The sequence below is a fragment of the Cryptomeria japonica genome, chromosome 6, assembly GCF_030272615.1.
Source record: "Cryptomeria japonica chromosome 6, Sugi_1.0, whole genome shotgun sequence".
Taxonomy (NCBI): domain Eukaryota; kingdom Viridiplantae; phylum Streptophyta; class Pinopsida; order Cupressales; family Cupressaceae; genus Cryptomeria; species Cryptomeria japonica.
In genome coordinates, this window is record NC_081410.1 from 484,280,900 (window position 1) to 484,300,947 (window position 20,048).

A 20,048-nucleotide genomic window follows, 5' to 3' on the forward strand; every position below is an offset into this window, starting at 1 on the left:
GCTCATCCTCCTCTCTCCCCGCATCCTGTCCCTGTGGCTACTCCCGTCCCTATCCCTGTCTAGGAGCGTGTACCTGTCTAGGAACCTGTGCTGCTGGCACCTGTAACGGTAATCCACCTCTGCCCCTCACTACATGAGCTTGTTGAGCCTCTCTTCCCTCTCTCCTCAGAGCCACTCTCCTCTCTACCACTATGCCTCTCCTTTGTCGTCGACCTCTACCTCCACCATCTCCATTCTCATCTCCATCTATTGGCTCCCCTAGATCCGTCAGTCGTGGAAATGGATGCTCTCCCCAATATGCAGTGTACTCTGTATCCATCCCTGCATCCTCTATATCTGCCCATATATCCCAAGGCATGGGAACCATCTCTACCATCTGTGTCATAGCCTGATCATAAGAAAGAAATGGCCCTAAATGCACCTGATCCCTCACTATCTGTGCATACATCCTTGAACCCCATGGCATCCGTTGTATCCTGTCGAACTGCCTGCATACCCTATCTATCAACTGCCTCTCAATCACATATGGTGTCCTCCCTATCAGATACCTACTCCTGAATACATACGATAGATCCACTGCATCATCCTCCCACTCCTCACAGTCTAAGTAAGGCCTCCATATCACACTTTCTATCTCATCGATAACCCTGTGCCAATACTCTAGCCTCCCAATCCATGGCTGAGAAGTGATCATATCATATAAATGTACATAGTTGTGCCCATGTCCCTTGCCTCTAAAGTGTATCGGATGTGTAACCGGCAGATGCTCATATGCCCATACCTGCAATAGTGTCACTCTGCATCCCAATCTTGTTGATCCATGATACACAAACTGATGCAGCTCATAATACAAGTGTGCCAGCAGACACGACCCCCATGCAAACCTAGTGTGCTCAGTCACCAATGTCTCCAGTGTCCTCCCCCATCCCACAGCCAGCCCTCGTGTCGCCTTATCCGGACAAAAGAACCCACTGATAACTCCTGCCAGCACTGCCGGTAGCGCCAATCTTGTATGTGTCATGGTATCCCAAGCCACATGTCCAGCCCTCATCTCTAGTCCTGGATCCTGAAACACTCATCTCAGTGCATCCATGTCTCCCTCTCGATCGTAAGGAACTAACTCCCCATCGATCAGTATCCTCAGTATCCTTTATACATCCTCTAAGGTGACTGTCATCTCACCCATCGACAAATGAAACATACATGTCTTTGAGTGCCATCTCTCAGCTAATGCAGTCAGGAATCCTATGTTCACCAGAAACTCAGGCACATACAGAATATATCGCAAGCCCATAGCCTGAACTTCTACTCTATCCTCGAATGTCAGCTCTGCTCGCAAACTCTAAGTTGAAGGGAATCTCTACTGTGACTCCACCATCGGTAGGTCCTCCTGCAATCAAGAAAATCAACTATGTCAATCCTAGTGGCATTCCCTGTTCATCACAAAGTGTTACTTTTTTATCTTAGTGCTTATATCTATCATATGGCACTCTATCCTAGTGGTACTCCCTGTTCATCACAAAGTGCTGCTCTTTTATCCTAGTGGCATTCCCTGTGAATCACAAAGTGTTGTTTTTTATCCTAGTAGTACTCCATGTTCATCACAAAGTGTTGCTTTATATCCCAGTGGTACTCCATGTTCATCACAAAGTGTTGCTTTCTATCCTAGTAGCATTCCCTGTTCATCACAAAGTGTTGCTTTGATCCTATATTTTAGGACACCTACTTGAGTGTATCCTCTTGAGTAGCTTATCCAATTGACAACATATGTTCTATCACAGAATTGTCAATTTCAGCCTAATCCAATTGGCAACATATGTTCTATCACAGAATTGTCAATTTCTATAGTACTCCTTGTTCATCAAAAAAAGTGCCTCGCTCTATCCTATCCTAGGGTCTCTGCTTGAGTGTATCCTCTTGAGTAGTTTCCTAATTGGCAACGTGTGTTTTATCATAGAATTGTCAATCCTAGCCCTATCTGCTATCCTATTCTTCCCTAGAGGACCTGCTTGAGTGTATCCTCTCAGCAGCTTATCCAATCGATAGTGTATATTTATCATAGAACTGTCGATTCAACCTTGAAGACATAAACATGCATTCATGATGCAAACGTGCTTACATACTTCATAGATGCGCTTGTCCTGCACAAACGCGCCTGAAATACACAGACATACTCGCATCTGACACAAACGCTACTGAAATCATAGACGTGCCTAGTACAAACACAGATGCACCTAACCTACCCAAACACGTCTGGCACCAACACAGACGCACCTTAGCATTTTTTACCCCGCTTGACATTTTTTTCTAGACCTACCTAGAGCGCATTTATTGCACTACCTAGCATGCATTTATGACAACAATTAATGCAACAAAGTACAAGGAGGTTTTGTGGTACTCACCGGCTCTCCTGCATCTGCTGGCCTCTAATATCGGCGAACGCGATCGAATCTGTGCACCAATGACATCACTGCTAACTGCTGACTGCTCTCTGCCCTCTTTGCACTCTGATCTCTTAGGTGTGTGGATGACAATGAGGATGTTTTCCCTCGTAGTCTATCTTATAGACTACCCTAGCCCTCGTCTCCCGAGTCAGTCTTCTTTGTCCCGTGACTGTCACTATATCTTGTCAGTCTTTTCTAGCCTTTCTTTCTTATCGAGAGATTGTCTGCGATCTTTCCAAACATTTTCATCTCATCTCTCGAGGGGGCATATCATTCCCATCTTGGGGCAACTTTCTATCAGTTCATCTTATCTTCTTTGAAACAACGCAACAAGCTGCATTGTCTCAAAGAGGGGCAAAATGTAGACACCTAAAATTGCATGTCTAATTAAATAAATATCTTTATGTATTTAATTATTTTAGCCTAATTCTTCTATTAATTAAATAAATCTTTATTTATTTAATTAATTCATTTATCCTCTTCTAGCCTTATTTCTCATTTAAATAAATACTTTTATTTATTTAAATTATTCTTCCCTTAAATTAAATAAATATCTTATTTATTAATTATCCCACTTCTTCTATTATTTAATTAATCCATTAATCTTTTCCACCCATGACACATGTCATTCATCTCTTAATTCCTACACTACCTACCCTCTCATTATTTTCTTATTTCCTCTACCTACCCTCTAATCCTAGCCGACCATTTATCTTTTACACCTCTTAATCTTATCCCTCCATTTCTCATAGTGTCTTCTATATAAGGAGATGCTTCTTTCATTATCAACCCCTGACTATGCTTTCGAATTTTCACATGTGATCAAGCCTACTTGCAACCACACTTTCATTCTTTGTTGAGATCTTGTGCACACATAAAATCTGAGAGCAAATATATCAAGCAAGATCAATGGAGATAGGAAGAATGGAGATCCAAACCCTATTGGACATGTGATGGTATAATCTTTGTGATTTCATTTGATTTGCATTGTCTTAGGTAATCTTCATATGTTATGGTGGATATTTGTTGTTGTTAGGCTAGGGTTTCATGGTTGAATTCATTTAGTCTTTCAATATTGTTGTTTCTATTTTTACATTATACAAAGTGCAACGTTTTTCTAGAAATTGCAGAGAAAATATTCATGAATTGCTTTCAACTTGGAGTTCTTCGTACAATAGCATCAACCAACCCCTTCCAAACATATGAGGGGTCTATAAATACTCTATAATCAATGGTTATAACCACCATTTGAATTGGTTAGTTGTACAACCACCTTTTGAGTGCTAAGTGTCTTGACAACGTTGAAAGTTGTCAAGCAACTTTTACAAAAATTGCACAATTTGCATTTTTGACACTAATGATCCCTAAGAACTTTGAAGACACCTCAAATAGGGTATATAAACACCAAATGCATCATAGATACCCCCATACCACACTTTGGGAGGCATTGACCTAGTTTGACCAAGATATCCCTATTTCAGTAGATTCAACAAATTGGCACCAAGGCCTTACAAAATGAGACAAAAGGACTCCAAAGGTTTGAAGATGGTCCAAGAGACCTTATTACGTCAAAATGAATAACAAAACATGAAACCAAGAATAATCATCTTGAATAGGTCCCATGGACCCAACTGTGCCCCTGCACCACGTCGGTAAGTTTGTTGAGTTTTGTGTTAGAGAGCTTGCACCTAGGGCCAAATACACCTCCAATCTTTTGTAGACAAGTGATGTTCTGGATCACTTCCTCTGTGATTTTGTATGGTCGGTCCAACTAGATAAATTCTCCATGAATATGGCTCAGAATGTATCAGACCCATTCTGCCTCATCGAAAGTGGGAAAATCCATGAATTGTGTAAAACCCTTCCTCTGCAAGTGGGCAAATTCCGGTTTCAACTGGTTGTCGGTGATCAGGTTTTCTGTGAAAACGCAGGACAACTCATATCCTCTGAACTCCACAATATTACAATGAATGTATGCCCTAATATCTTTTGTGTGAAGAATACCATGGCAAACGCTCGAGAATACTCCCAAAGGTTCATCCAGAAGGGATTTGAAAGGATGCTTCTTGAAAACGAGATGGGGACGGTTCTTGATTTCCACCATCAAAGGAGTATCAATGTTGGATGATGAAGCCATGATAACCGAATACTGAAACTAGGGTTTTTGCAAACAAAAAATACCTTAAGATACTATCGGGAGATGAGATTGCTTTTGAAAGAAAGTGCTGGCACATATTCCCTTGGACTCTAAATCGCTCTGGAAATCGCTCGTCTGAATGCTCGATCGTTGTGTGAAGAAAATGACTTTACCTTTTCCTTTTTATTGTCGGTAACCCTAATTTTTCACTGTCATAAATGTTGTCGGGAGGGCTGACCGGTTCACATAGTCTGCGAGTAGGTTCTGGTAAACATTTGAAATTTCCTGAGTACCCATCCACAATCAGAATTCTCTGACTACATATTTAATCTGAGGTATTTACATGATCTTCAATTATTTTCCTACCCCTAAGGTTACTGGTGTAGGACCTGATGACTCTACCGGGTGTTCTTCCTGTGGTGTATCTGATCTTCTTACCCATCTTTTCTCATTTTTTTTATGTCTTCCACTTTTGCCTTTGCCTTATCATCTGAATTTCCATTAGTTGTCGGTGGGTTCTTACTTCTGCAAAATTTAGCAATATGTCCAATCGTGTTGCATGCATAACAGACAATATTGTTCTTCTAAATTGCTTTGTTAAACCCTTGATTTCTTTGATTACCTTTTGATCTGCATTGGTTAGCCATGTGTCCAAATCTACTACATGCATGAAATCTTACATTTCCAAGACCAGTGAATGATGCATTGTTCTGATTATTCTTATTTCTGCACTGACTAGCCATATGACCATATTTATTGCAAACAAAGCATGTACCATTGAATTTGTGAGTATTAGGTTGTCTTACCGATGATTTCTGGTTCTAGTTGTTGTCATGATTTTTCTTCTATCTAAATGATTGATCTTGTTATGCAGTACCGAAGCTTTCTCCTTTTTCATAACCAAGACCTCTCTTGTCATTAGCATCTCTCTAACTCTTCATCAGTTCATCAAGTTTAGCAGAGCTGGCTTGAAATTGTCCTTGTACTCATTTCCAGTGACCAAGTCATCTCTCATGATTATAATTTGTCTCTCAAGTTCCTGTTCATTGTTCCGGGACTGGACCAATTCAAGTTTCAGCAAATCATTCTCATATGTCAGTCTGTTGCATTCATCAGATCTATCCTTCAACACTTGAGCTAGGTTTTCTTCATTTTTCTTTTTGTCTTCAATCTCTTTGCACATTCTCATGGTTAAGGCTTTCATCTCATTCTTCAAGATAGTGTTCTCCTGAGTGAGTTTGTGACACTGATCCTTCATAGCATCTTTCTCATCACTGTTCTTATTTTGCAATTGATCACAGTTCCTTCCTCTTATCTTGAAAAACTGAAAGCTTTCCTTGCAATGAAATGATGTGTTCTGCAGCTTGCTTCAATTCATTTTTCAATTTGTTGTTATCCATCTGCTCATTATCAAGATCCGCAAAAGCAAGTTGAAGTTGTTGTTGTAGACCTGTTTCCATTGATTCTAGATTCTAGATCTTCCTCAAGTGGTTGAACTTCTTCTGATGAACCAAGATCTGATACCAATTGTTGGAATCTAAGAACACTAAGAGGGGGGAAGGGGGATCAGTATTCTTTCGGTAATGTTAGTTTTCAACTTATTGCTTATTAACCAGTTAACAATAAATAAAATTAAAGTGCATACACCAAATAACACATAAAGAGGCAACACCATAGCACCAATATTTATACATGGAAAACCATGCAAAGGGAAAAACCATGGTGGGGCTGATACCCACAATATCTATATACTTGATAAAGGTATACAAATATTACATAAAGGGGATTGCACATGCATTCAGGCCAACCGCCTAGAGCTCACTGCTCAACACAAAAGGAGAAGTCCCACTGACTTACAAAGCATTACAAAGTAATTACAAGAAGAATGAACTTATAAGATGCATTTGACCATGTTGGATAAGTTCTGGTTCATGCTCTGATAACCTTCACTATGTACCGGTTTGGTGATGCTCTGTTCTGTCATGTTCTGCTACCGGTTAGGGTGTGCACGTGAAACTGCACACAAAAGCTTTCATTCGCTGACCAAAATGCATACCGATAACCTCTGAATAATTCACAACCAAAATAGCATTCACACAAAACTTGTTAATCCATCGCTGAAATGATCTCCTTAAATATCCTTCTATCTTCCACCATGTCGACTTCAATGAAAAGTATAATCTTATCGGTTATTGGATCATAATGAATATCAAACATAATCCCAATGATTATGTCGGCCTTCACACGTTACCATAAATTTCATGAAAGAAATAATTGAGGCCATAAGATCTCCTTGTCGAGTCCTATCCATTACCAGGTTCCAAATACACGTTACTGGGATCAAGACTTAGCCAGTTGTGAAGCAAAGTGAATACCGGTTGAGTGTAATGAATGTCGGTTAACCCAAACAAAGAAAAGTGATAAAACAATGAATCCAAATAGAATATATTTACACCTAAAGATGAGTTCCCATGAGTTGCCATCAATGACAACCAAATATGCCATTAACGTTTACTGGATGTGTCAATTGCCAATAATTTACTCATTCGGCAAGTTTGTTGAAGACTTACAGTTTTGTAATGAAGATATGGTCATGAAATTCTTTGTATGATCATTGAAGAATGGTGCAAAGGATTGGTATGAAAGTTTAGCAACAAAAGCGTATCCTCATGGGATTGCTTCAGGAGGTTGTTTTTGGAAAGATTCAACTATGATACAATCAGTTATTAGAAGCCTCCTCATCCTCAAAATACTCCAATGTATGAGGATGTGATGTATACACACAAGCATCATGGACCAAGTGTTGAATATGAATTGCAAGAAATAAGTGTCCCTATTATCCCCGCTTATACATTTCAACAGTATGAGCAAGTTTATCAGACCCAAATATCACAAGAACATAGCTCCTATGTTGAGATCCCAATGGCGTATGTTAGTGCTCAGCTGCACATGAAGAAACACGTGGGTGAGCAACCTTATGCGTTGTTGTCCAGATTCTTGGAAGCACTTTGAAGTGTCCCAATGAGCTTCATGCTTCAAGAATCCAAATGGGTAGACTTATTTTTGCAAGTCTACAAACCTAATGTTGTTCATTGGCCAAGGAATTTGAAATCGGCTAATGTGGATCAAATTGTTGCATGGATTGACATGTTTGAATATTTTAAATCTAAGATGCAGCTTGATGGTAAAATCTTGCATGCTAATAATGAAAAGGTTGAGAAAGAGTGTGATGACAATGCACAAATTAATAGCAATGCTCCTTGCATTGTTGAAAATCAGTCACATGATCAGCATGAAGAAGACAATGTTTGTGAACAGCAGATGGTTGAAGAGCATGAACTTGAAAATGAATGCCATGACAACCTGAACGAAGTTGAAAATGAACATCTACAAGGTCAACATTCTTTTCCGGATGGTGACTATGATTCTGAGAAGGTTGTTGGAGATTCAATCGCCCATATTGAGCCAAATACATGTTCATGTGAATCAATTGAGTTTTCAGGTTGCATAAATGATAAGTTGATAACAAGGGTATGGGACATGAGAGTGAGAAAGAGGACACATGTTCTATCAGCAGTGAAGATATTTCAGACTTGCTAGCAATAGAGTACCTAAGGTATGCATGAGAAAAAAGTAATTAGTCCATGCACCTTGCTGATTTGATTTTTGATAGTGTTGTTGTCTCTTATGATGCATCAAGCAATGCACCTGTTGTTAATGTCTTTCCCATGATAGAACTAGCTAATGTACAACAGGACAAAGAGTTTGAGTGCATAAGATTTCTTGTATTCAACTATGACATGTGTGTTGATAATGAGGATTTACATGCTGATAAAAACTCAAATTTTTCTTTTAACATGTGTATGGATGCTAATAATGGCAGTGTTTGTGAGAATGATAGTGTACATAAAGGGGAGGTAGCTTTTGATGGCTTTTGAGCGAAGTAGTTATGGGCTGGGAGAGTGTGATGATGAATCCAATTTAACAAATACGTGCAAACCCCCGGCCCAGTGTGTTGAACCCCACGATGATGAATTCTCATATGAATGGGAAGACAAGATGCATGCATATGAGGGATCATGGAGAAGTGATAATGCTAACCTAGCTTGCATCCAAGTTGTTGATATGAATGACATCAAATGGGACCTAGAGTTGGAAGCTGGAGTTTCTTATCAACTTCATGATTTGCAGTTGCATGAAAGGGTCATAAGTGAGCCTTTTTCTTTTCTTGATAAAAGTTTACCTAATGTGAATGGTTTAAAGTTGGGTTCTTTTGAGAATTCCTCTTGTGATGAGCAAACTAGTGAGTTGGATGAGAGCTATGTTCTTAGCTGTGTACCAGATCACGAGCCTTTGTTTTCTCAGTTGAGTGATGTTTCTACAATGTGTAACAGTGGTTTTGGCCATGATATGTGTTATGGGCAGCGTGCTAGTATATTTTTTAATGAGCATGATGCATGTATGTCACACAGTAATTTAATTTTTTAGTGATTGCACGGGTTTAAAATGTTTATTGACAGTGAGTGCAATGATAGTTTTCAGTATGCTGGTTGGATAAGAGATTCCAACATGATTGATCAGTGGTATGTCAACTATACCATCAGATTGGCTTTGATGCAATCCGAGGAAAACAATGTGTATGATAGAGGAAAGCATTGGCTGATTTTTTCAGGTGGCCTTGGGCCATCATGTGTGGTTTGATTCTCAAGACACAACAGTTTGGGGCAAAGAAGACCTTTTTTTACTCTGTGCCCAATGGAGTAGGCATCCGGTCTACTCCCTAGAGATCTGGGATCTTGTCATGCCTGCAAGGGGCATGCATCCCCGAGCTAGAGCCACTGTTGGGACTTCAAAAAAATTGTCCAATTTTGAAGACCCTGGCTCAAAATTTTGTTTGTTGCATTCAGAATTGCCCTTCAGAGCAGAAAGTTTTTTAGTGGCGAATCTTTGCCAATTGGTGAATTCTGAGATTTTATTTTTCTCGAAATGGCGAATAGTCTAGGGCAACACAGTAGTCAAATCACCCAGAATTTTGGAGTTAACGGTCCACTGTATTCTGGCTTAGCCATTGACCACATACCATTACACATGGATGCCCGTAATATTCGCCTGGAATCACTCGGACGTGGGTATTAGATCGCCTCCGTTATTCGCCAGAAATAATAAAATGACCCTGTACCCAGGACCTATTTCGCCAACGGTAAATTAAATCTTCATTGCACGCGTCGGTCCATTTCACCTATTGTTAAATTTCACGTTAAGCATAATAAGGCCCAATTCGCCAATAACAATTAAAACATTATAAGCATTTGAGGACCAATTTTGTCCCGCTTAAATCAAGATGCATTTTGAAATGCCTACGGAATTCACCAAAAATGCAATCATGGATTGATATAAATACAATTGAAAGTTTGATTCTTACAATTTGTTCGTGTCTGATTAGTAAATTTTGGAGCTCTCAATTCACATTCCGCAATTTGAGTTGGAACGTCAAAGTTGATTGTAGGACGGAGGGCCAGAGTTACAATCCTGAAACATGGACCCAAGCATTCTTGATTCTAGATTCAGAGAATTGAGAAGGCATAAAGGTGAGTAATCATTTCTTCATACTTGATAGTATTAGTTTTAATTCGTGGTGAGAGGTCAACATGTCAGACATAGGTGAGACTCCTCAGGGTGGTGAAGGGATTGAGATGTCAAACAAGGGTGAGATTGGGACTCCTCGGGGTGGTGAAGGGATTGGGATGTCAGACAAGGGTAAGACTCCTCAGGGCGGTGAAACTGAAGGGATTTGGAGGCCATCAAAACGCCCAAAACTTAGAGATACTACCATAAAGTCTTACTTTGGAATTGGCAAAGTTTATGGTCCATCAACTTGTGCAGTTGCAGAAGCCATTCACATTAGCTCACCACTAACACAAGGTGGGATTGTCATTGAGTTAAATGCATCAAATGAGGATGACAATACGGGCACAGCGGAAGATGTTGTAAGGGATACACACAATGAGATAATTCACTCGGATGAAAATGCTGGCACTGAAGATGATGTTGGTAGGAAGAAAAGAAAAAGGAAAGTAAAAATGGGGCGGGAGTGGGAAATGACAAGGAGTTTTAAGATTTATTAGGTAGCAAAGTACCCATTCATTGAAGCAGTCCCAAACAATGATGAACAACCAACAGAATGCAGATGTGAGATTTGTAGTTGGAAAACTAAAAAGAGAGAAGAAGGTGCAGCTAAAGCTTGACACCATAGAAAAGCATATTGGTAAGGTTTATGAAAAACAGATCATAGACAGAAAGGAAACAACAGTAGTAAGATGGAAATCAAAGGAAGAATGTCTTCATGTTAAGTATGTCCCAGAATATGAAGAGCATAACCACAAAATGACACTGATTGGTAATAGTGGAAATACAATCAAGGATAGGCTTGAACATGCAGCAAAAGATGCAAACCTGGCAAAGACTATTCAGATGAGCGTTATTTTTCATATTTTGTTGAGAGGGCGTCCTATGAAAGATTTCCCAAAATATAGTAATTTATTATCTTTTTTGAATGTTCCTCACTATCCTATGTCACATTGGTCAATAAACGCTGGATGGGAAATGGCAAATTGTCTCGCTGAGGTGGAAAAGCAAAATTTATAGGAGAGTGTAAAAGAGTCAAAATTCATTTCATTATCCATAGATGAAGTTACTGCGGTAGATAACACTGCTTGGGTCTATATGAATGTGTATACCGTAAAAGAACACGTCTGCCGAGCTCATCTACAATATGTTCGTAAAATGAGGGGCAATTCAACAACAGAAAATTTATATTTGGAAGTTAAGAAAGCTTTGAATGAAATTGCTGGTATGGATGACTTGACAATTGCCAAGAAGTTCATGTGTGTTGGAGTTGATGGAGCTGCAGTAATGCAAAGTCAAAGGATCGGTCTTTGCACAAGATTACAAACTAGTATTGCACCATACATGCTTGACATTCACTACATGTCCCATCGAATGAATTTAGCATATAGAATTGTAAGCAATTTCCCTACAGTGTCAAAAGTTGAAGATCTGGTCCATGAGCTCCACTCATACTTCTGTCGAAGTCCTAAACGTTTTGCAGAGTTTTAGATTTTTGTTGAGGGAGTAATAGCAGGAAACAAGCTTCTCAGGGATGTTGAGACCAGATGGATCTCCTTGCATGGACCAGCAGAATGAGTTCTAACAGAATATCAATCATTGATCGGGCTAATGTACGAGCAACGCCTCATAGTAGACAAAGCTCTCGATCTCTTACATAAGTTAAGTGATATAGAGACTTTGTTAACTTTAGCTAGTCTTCTCCCTGTGCTGGATTCAATGAACAAACTTGTTAAGAAAGCCTAAGACAGAACTATGTATATCAATGAGTATAGAACTCTACGTAAAATGACATGCTTGGCCCTAGATGGTCTATATTCAGATCTAACAGGGCAAAGCCCAAATTTTTTTAGGTGGCAAATAATTACAGATTTGAATCATGCTGAAAAAAAATTATTTCAATGCAAAAAATGAGTTGTGTCTTTGTAAAAGGATTTCAGATACCAATGCACCAATCTAAGACGGACAAGCGAGGCAAAGCACTACCAGTTAAAAAGGAAGATTTTGACTAGATTGTTAAATTTGTTAGTGATAATTTGAAGTCTATTGCATATGTACTTTCAACTGAGATTAGTGAAAGATTCCCTTGAGAAGAAATACTTGAAGCCATGGGTTGTGTATATCCTCAAATTAGGCATTCATTTTGAGATAATCCAAATGATGCAAAGGTGTTTCATAAAAAACTAGAGGAATTGATATTGATATTTTCAAAAGATGAGTATTGCAATGGACAGGCAATAGAAGGAATTTTAAATTTAGATCATCTTAAAAAACAATGTAAACACTTTGCATTGTGTATGAAACAACAGTTGGAAAACTTCGAGAATCCATTTGAACCTGGATCAATCACAAGGCTTTGGACAAGGATAGATCACAGTGAAGTATTGCATAATGCAATACCAGAATATTTCAAACTTGTTGATTTATGTCAAACAATGATATTGGGGTCGGTGGAAGACGAGAGAGTTTTCAGTGCATTAGGGCTTTTGAAATCAAAGCTCAGAAACAAATTAGACAAAAATTTGGAAACTTGCTTGAGGTTGTTTGTAACTCCGTATAATGTTAGAGATTTTCCATATGATATGGCCCTGGCAATCTGGAATTCCATGTGTGAAAGACGAGGGTTGTGCAACACTTTAAAAGTCGGTGGTGTTACTGCTAATGCTCAGACAAATGATGGATCTCATACTCAGAGTCAGCATGAAGACAAAGAAATTTTTGAATACCCGATTCAGAATGAAGATGAACCTGTTAGTACTAGTCAGGTTTAGGATCTTGAGTCCATTTGGGATATAGAAGCCTCAAACTGAGTCACTGAAGTGAAATTAGCAATCAATTTATAGGTATTTATACTACAGTTCTTGAGTCATATTACAATTTGCAATACTATATTTGTCATTGATGATTTTTTATATTGTATTCCTTGAATTTGTCAATCAGAACGGATACTTATTTCATATTTTTAATTGTGAATTTGAATTATTAGTAAACAATTAGAATTTAGTAAATTGGTTCCACATTATGTTGAACATGAAATGCAACAATTTGTGTCACAAGATCCATAAAATTATTTATATTGCATAATTGTTAGAACCTTTCTACTATTCTACATTAAATGCTTAACATGATGTTAGAACAACATTTTTTCCATTTTTCCAAAATGCCAACTCCTATTAGGACTGCAAAATTTTTGGCTAAGTCATGTCGAGCTTTGATTCATGTCGTGGGTTTATCCTCTGGTTTTATGGAAGTATCTTTTCACGATTTCTGGTCATCTTCATGGCGATTAGGGTTTTGTGTTTGATATTTACCTTAGTTGGCTAGTAAACCGAAGTTGTCGTGCGTTGAAAATCTGAGTTGTCCTCTTTTTATTTGTCCATGTCAATGTCAAGTGTGGTCAAACGGTTGGTCAGACATGTTTAATGTTTTATCTCTAACTCGTAGATCAATTTCATGTTTAACAATTTAAGTGGCGAGTTAGCGAGTGTTGGTTTGGGTTTAAATCACGAGGTCTCTAGCTTTTTGGGTGTTAGCATTTTATGTTAGCAAGCTAGAGATTGTTAATGAAATTGCTTTGGTCGCGAGGTCTCGAGTTGGTCTGATGTCATGCATTATAGCCACGAGAGTTAGCGAGTAAGTCATTTCATACAGTTGTCACTGACTCTCATGTTTGTTTAATGCTAGCATCTTTAGGTCGCGAGCTAGCGACTTGACAGTTTGTGGTTAAGTTTTATGGTTATCGCCAACTCGCGAGATTAAATGTCTTCAAACGTGAACAAACCGCGAGCTAGCGAGTGAAGTGCTAGCGGCAAAAAAATTGCCTTGTCGCCAACTCGTGAGGTCAAGAATTGCTAAGTGTTGTTAGATCGAGAAATGGAGATGTTGTGCCACTACCACGTGTCTCGTCTTTTTTTAATGGACATGCAGATGTTGTGCCACTGCTCACGCCTGTTTACAAAGGTAACATAAAACATTGGAGAGTGCGCGACTATCGATTTTTGTTGGTACTCGCTGGGTCGTTGCGGGTAAGAGATAAATAGTTTGATATTTTATGGTTATCGCTAGCTCGCAGGTCCTTTGTCATCAAGTCAGTTTAAGTCGCGAGCTTGCGAGTACTAGAAGATTTAAGTTGTCGCTACCTCGCAAGATGTTTTGCACTTGACCATTTTATGTTGCAGGGTTGCAACTAGGTGTGATTTTATGTTATCGCAAGGTCACGAGATGTTCGCGGTTAGGTCATTTTAATTTGCAATCATGCGATGTGGTTGGTATCGCAGCTTAGTTGGTTTGGTTGTTTGCTCGCAGGTTTTGAAGTTGTTTAGCATTTTATGTTGCAATATGGCGACAGGTAAGTTTTAGTCTGATTTTGTGGTCATCGCAAGCTCGCAATTTGTAAGTCTTAATTAAGTCAAAAAGTGTTGCGAGCATGTGATGGCGGTTAAGTGTCTTATTGTCACGGGCTCACAAGGGTTTAAGTCAAGCTAAGTTTTGAGTTGCGAGCTTGCAATGAAATAAGTTGTTTTGTTAGATTTGCAGTGGTCGCCAGCTCGCAGGTAAAGAAAGAATATTCCAAATGTTGTTGCAAGGTTGTGACTAAAGGGCTTGATGAAGATCAACAGTTGTCGCTCACTCGCGGGATTCTTTGAGGATTTGTAAAAGGGGTTGTGAGCTTGCGATTAAGAGGATTTGGTCTAATTTTGTAGTCATCGCATGCTTGTGGGTTTGTAAGTTTTAAGTCAAAAAGTGTTGTGAGCATGCGATGGCTGTTAAGTGTCTTGTTGTCGCGGGCTCACAAGGGTTTAAGTAAAGTTTTGAGTTGCGAGCTTGCGATGAAATAAGTTGTTTTGTTAGATTTGCAATGGTCGCCAGCTCGCAGGTAAAGAAAGAATATTCCAAATGTTGTTGCGAGGTTGCGACTGAAGGGCTTGATGAAGATCAACGGTTGTCGCTCACTCACAAGATTCTTTGAGGATTTGTAAAAGGGGATGCGAGCTTGCGATTATGAGGATTTGGTAACATTGTCGCTAACTCACCAGTTACTTTCCAAATTGTTATAACAGGTTGCAAGTGTGCGATTAAAGATGGGGAATGGATTGGTCGCTAGCTCATGAAGGACATTGAAGGAAGTGCAGTTCATCATGCGAGATTGTGAGTTGTTGCCACGTGCTTGAGTGACACTCTGAAAACTAACTGAGATACAAAAGAGAAAAAGGGGTGCTAAGCAATCAGGGATTGACACGTGGACTTGTTTGCCAGGTTTTGTAAAAGTTTTGAATGACAATCAGATAGAAGAGCATGAATTCAAATTTCGCACCAGTATTTTAGCTTTGAATTAATGCCACAATAGCTAGTTCATGCAAGTGTGCCAATTAATGAGAGAAGTGAGGACGCCCAAATACCATAAATTGCATGATCGAGCCGATATTTTGTTTAATTGCATTCTATCTTCAAGGTAATCCAATGAATTGAGCTCTGCAACAACGTTGGAGAATTCAAAGTGTTGGGTGTGGGAAAATTTCAGAAAATTGGTTAATTTTTTCTCCTGCAGCTAAAATGAGCAAGGCGATGACAAGTGGAGGTTCCAAGCCCAAGGCCACTGAGGAAAAGAAGGATAAGAAATACAAAGAAGAATTTGTAGATTTCCTGCAAGGGACTTCCACTGCTTTCAATACAAATGAAATGGTATGGAAAGATTTATGGAGCCAATGCAGAAACCCGACCATGCTTTATATGTCTGGTACTGCTCTGTTTCATTATTTTTGGAATAATAGGGTTAAGGGTGTGCCGATGTCAAACCTTGGGATTTAAATATGGCAAAGTTAATTGTGCCAGATGTGTATGTTGATGTGGATTTGATCAAAGCGTTGGCCAAAAGTTATTGCCCAGTATCTAGGGTAATCAGAAGAAAGAACCAGTCTACCCTAGTTTCAATTGATAGAGCTAGCTTCGTTGAAGCTTTCCAGATTACAGGTGTTGCATGTACAAATTTGGAGCGGATTGCAGAGGATTATGACAATTACAATGGTGTTATCAAGAAGCATGCAATGCCCAGATACATGCCTAGGGTGGATGGGAAACCAGTTAGAATTCTAGATAGTATCGAGCCACCATTTGACATCACACATTTCCACCATTATATGCATTGTACAATCATGGATTATGCAGAGTGTTGAGTTTTGATGGAGATTCAACAAAGTCGGTTGAATTACCGATGATGGCTATGGACATTCAACACCCAGAAGTTAACAAAGATTGTGATTATGTGGGCTATGTGGTTGAACACATTCATAATGCTCTAGTTGAAATTTAGAGTGGTGCACCCAGCCCTACATTTAAGCATTATTCATTGCTAATGCATTTAATCTTGTTCTATAATGTTGAGTTCATGGATAAAGAATTGGAGTTGTTCAAAGAAGAATTTGGTGTCTTAATGCTAATACAAAGATGGACCCAGGTTTGGGACAGTAGTTCTCCCCATTCTTCTTTCCTTTACTTTGAAAATTGGATTGTTTTGCCAATTATGGAAATGCTAGGAATAAATAGGGAAAGATTGTCAGTTAATGTGAGGAGAGTTTTGAGACCTTCCAGTTTGTTCCAAACTGGTCTATTTCATATAACTGGGGAGACTTTTTCTTTCTTGATAACTTTATTGTGATCAGAGTCTATGGGTGTCCTCAGCCTCCCTATATTTTACCAAAATTTGTTCTAGTTAGGATTGCTTTTATGGAGTTTATTTGGCAATTGACCCTAGTTGAAAAAGAATTCCTTGAGAAACACAGGAAGGGTTCTTTTCTTCCTAGGCTTTGGGTTGTGTCTGATTTTACCATTGGTAGGAATTTCATTGATGAAGTAAACAATTTCCTTAAACAGTATAGGTTTGTTAATGTTGTGTCTAGATTTTGTGATCCTGAACAATTTATTAGACGTGCATTGGCAAAAATGACACCTTGGGCCACAATAAAGGACCATGAACCATTGGATGATGAAGATGTGGTTAGAGATTTGCTGAGAAAAGAGGAAGTACAAGAAAGGAGAAGAAAATGGAACAATTTGATGAGAGTTGAAGCAGAATTGAAAGATACTGACCCTAGTTTCTCAGGTTTTTGCCCCGATAACCTGTACCTGGAGAGGATTAACAGAATATTGAGTTTATATGAAACTCTGATGGATCAAATGCCTCAAATTCCAGAAGTGGCTGCTCAGCAGCAAGAACCCCAAGATGGACAATCTTCACATGGCAAGAGGCCACTTATTGTGTTTGTTGATGATGTAGAGAGTGGGGATGAAGTTCAATTCGCCCGAGTGCCACCTACAAAGAAACAAAAAAACAAAGAAGTGGGTGCAATTGTGAGGAGAGACCCTACTAGAGCAATTGTTACAAAACAAGAACACTACTTTCATCAAATAAGGACACATCTTAGAGAAGCAAGGCAGAATGAAGAACAGGGAGAAACAAACGAAGCCCTTGCTCAAGGCTTTGATGAGTGTGTGATGTTGTCAAATGAGTTCATGAAAGATGATGACTTTATTAAGTCGGATGAATTTAAAAGTTTTCTAAGAAGGTTGAAACAAAATCAATTAAGACAAAATTTGATCATAGAGGAAGGAAATGTAGAAAAGAATGAGGAGATTGTCAAGACACTACACGAATATGATCCTGACAGGGAGCAAATAACTGTGGATCAGGCAAGACAATTGGTTAAGGGTACTAGTATGATTGTGATGCTTGACTGGGATATCCAATCTATTTTTATTATTGATCATATTAGGAAGCAAGAGGACCCATTGTTTAAAACTAAATTTGAAATTGGAGATGTAATAAGAGGATCACAATTTAATCCTAAGTCAAAGACACTTGTTGCTTGGTCTTTGGCCCCTTCCACTCAAAAGCCCCACCTTGTAAATATCCAAGTAGAAAAAAAAGTTGACAGAATGATCTGGAATTCGCATAACACAAGTGACACGAAGATTGTCTCATTTTTTACTCAAGTTTCTTTCCTGAATTTATCAAAAAGAGAGGATTTCTCAAGAAGATACACAGAAACATATAACCAAATGATTGCATTAGCTAAAAAAATATGAAGAGACACTGATGAAGAAGGTCGCTCTGGAGGAAGAGCTAGTGGAGTTGAAAGAAAAAATTGCAAATGAGCCCCCTCCAATACAAAATACAAAACAAGTACAAGAAATACCAAATGACGTGACAGCAAAAATGGAGGAATACACTTAGAAAATTGAAAAGCTTGAAAAGGAACAAAATGTCAAGGCTATCTCTATTGTGTCACAAATTCTGAAACACGGGATTAATGTATTGAAAGGAAAATTGATGATAGTGCATGAATTGCACATTTCTTTGAAAGAGGCAAGTAAAAAATCCTCTGAGGTTGTCGCTTTTCTTGGACCTTTGTTCAATGTTTGGTTAGAAAGAAGCAGAATAATGGATAAGCTAGATACTGCAATGTTGTACAGTGACGAGTTCCCTCCCAAGATCAGTGACACTAAAGACATTGTGGGGGTAATCAATGCAACTTATGCATTTTTCACAAGGAAGGATGTGCATATAAATGAAAAATTGCAGACATTTGGGGAAGGTTATAGTACATTGGTGCTTTCAATTTATGGTAGTAATGGAGAATTGAAATCAGTTTTTGATTGGACCGGCAAATTTGATTTGATTCTGGAGGGAGAAGAAATAATCAAGCATATAGATGATCAGGTTGATGTTGATTGCCTTAACGGTATGATTGATTTGTTGTTCAAGGTTGAGGTTGACCATACAAAGTTTATTGTTGAGGCCAGGGCAGTTACAGATGTCAGATGGACGGAGTCAACTACAAAGTTGGAAGAGGTAAAGGCATTCAGTTGGCCAACAGACAAAGAGGTGGACAGGTGCCAAGCCATGCTAAAGAAAAAGAAGACATGTCAGGTTGTTACCCAAGATTCCTCAAAGTAATCATAAGCTTGTTGCATCCTCATCTTATAAAAGGATTCCAGGATTAATTTGAGAGGGATAGCCACTTTTATTGATGTTAAAAATTATAATAATAGATCAAAAATTTGATAAGTGCATAGTTGAATTGCATTTTGAATGTACTTTCTGATATCAATATGAATATAATATCATTTGCAATTTGAAATCTTCACATAATTGTCTTTGTGTTGAATTTATGTTTTCACTCTGAATTGAATGGCCAAGGGTTTTTCAATTTACGTGTCTGCAAGGAAGATTATGGAATTGTTCTACGATTTCTTTCAAGGAAAGAATTGAAGTTCTTGGGGCAGTTTCAGTGAAATCATTTTTTTAATACAAAACTGATGATTATATCATTTGTATGAATCTGGGTTGTGTATGTAATGGCATATTCATTCTTGTTTATCTGCAAATGAATCTTATTGAAGTTTATTATCAAGTTGTCTTTGAATTGTAAGTGAGACTATACCCTAGGATAAGGCACTGGTATGTTGTCTTGATGAAGTGACCTTCCAATTATAATAGTTGATTCATTGTGGGTGAATATGTTTTCTTGTTTGCCTTTGATTATGAAAGTGTGATTTTTTTGAGAACTGGTTTTATGATTGCATTCTTTTTATATTAGATTTGATTAGATTTTGGATCTACCCTCATTTGTGTTTCATTATTACATGATACATCTTGTTTAGGGTTCATTCAATTTACTTGTCCATGAGCATTATGTTGATCATACCTCTCTTATGGTTTGTGATAGTGATGATCATGCACCTAGTAAGGCTTTACCTTATGTCATTGACGGCCTCTCTTAATAAGGCTTTACCTTATGTCATGAATTGATTTAAAATTCTTCAATCAGCTTTTCATTCCATGT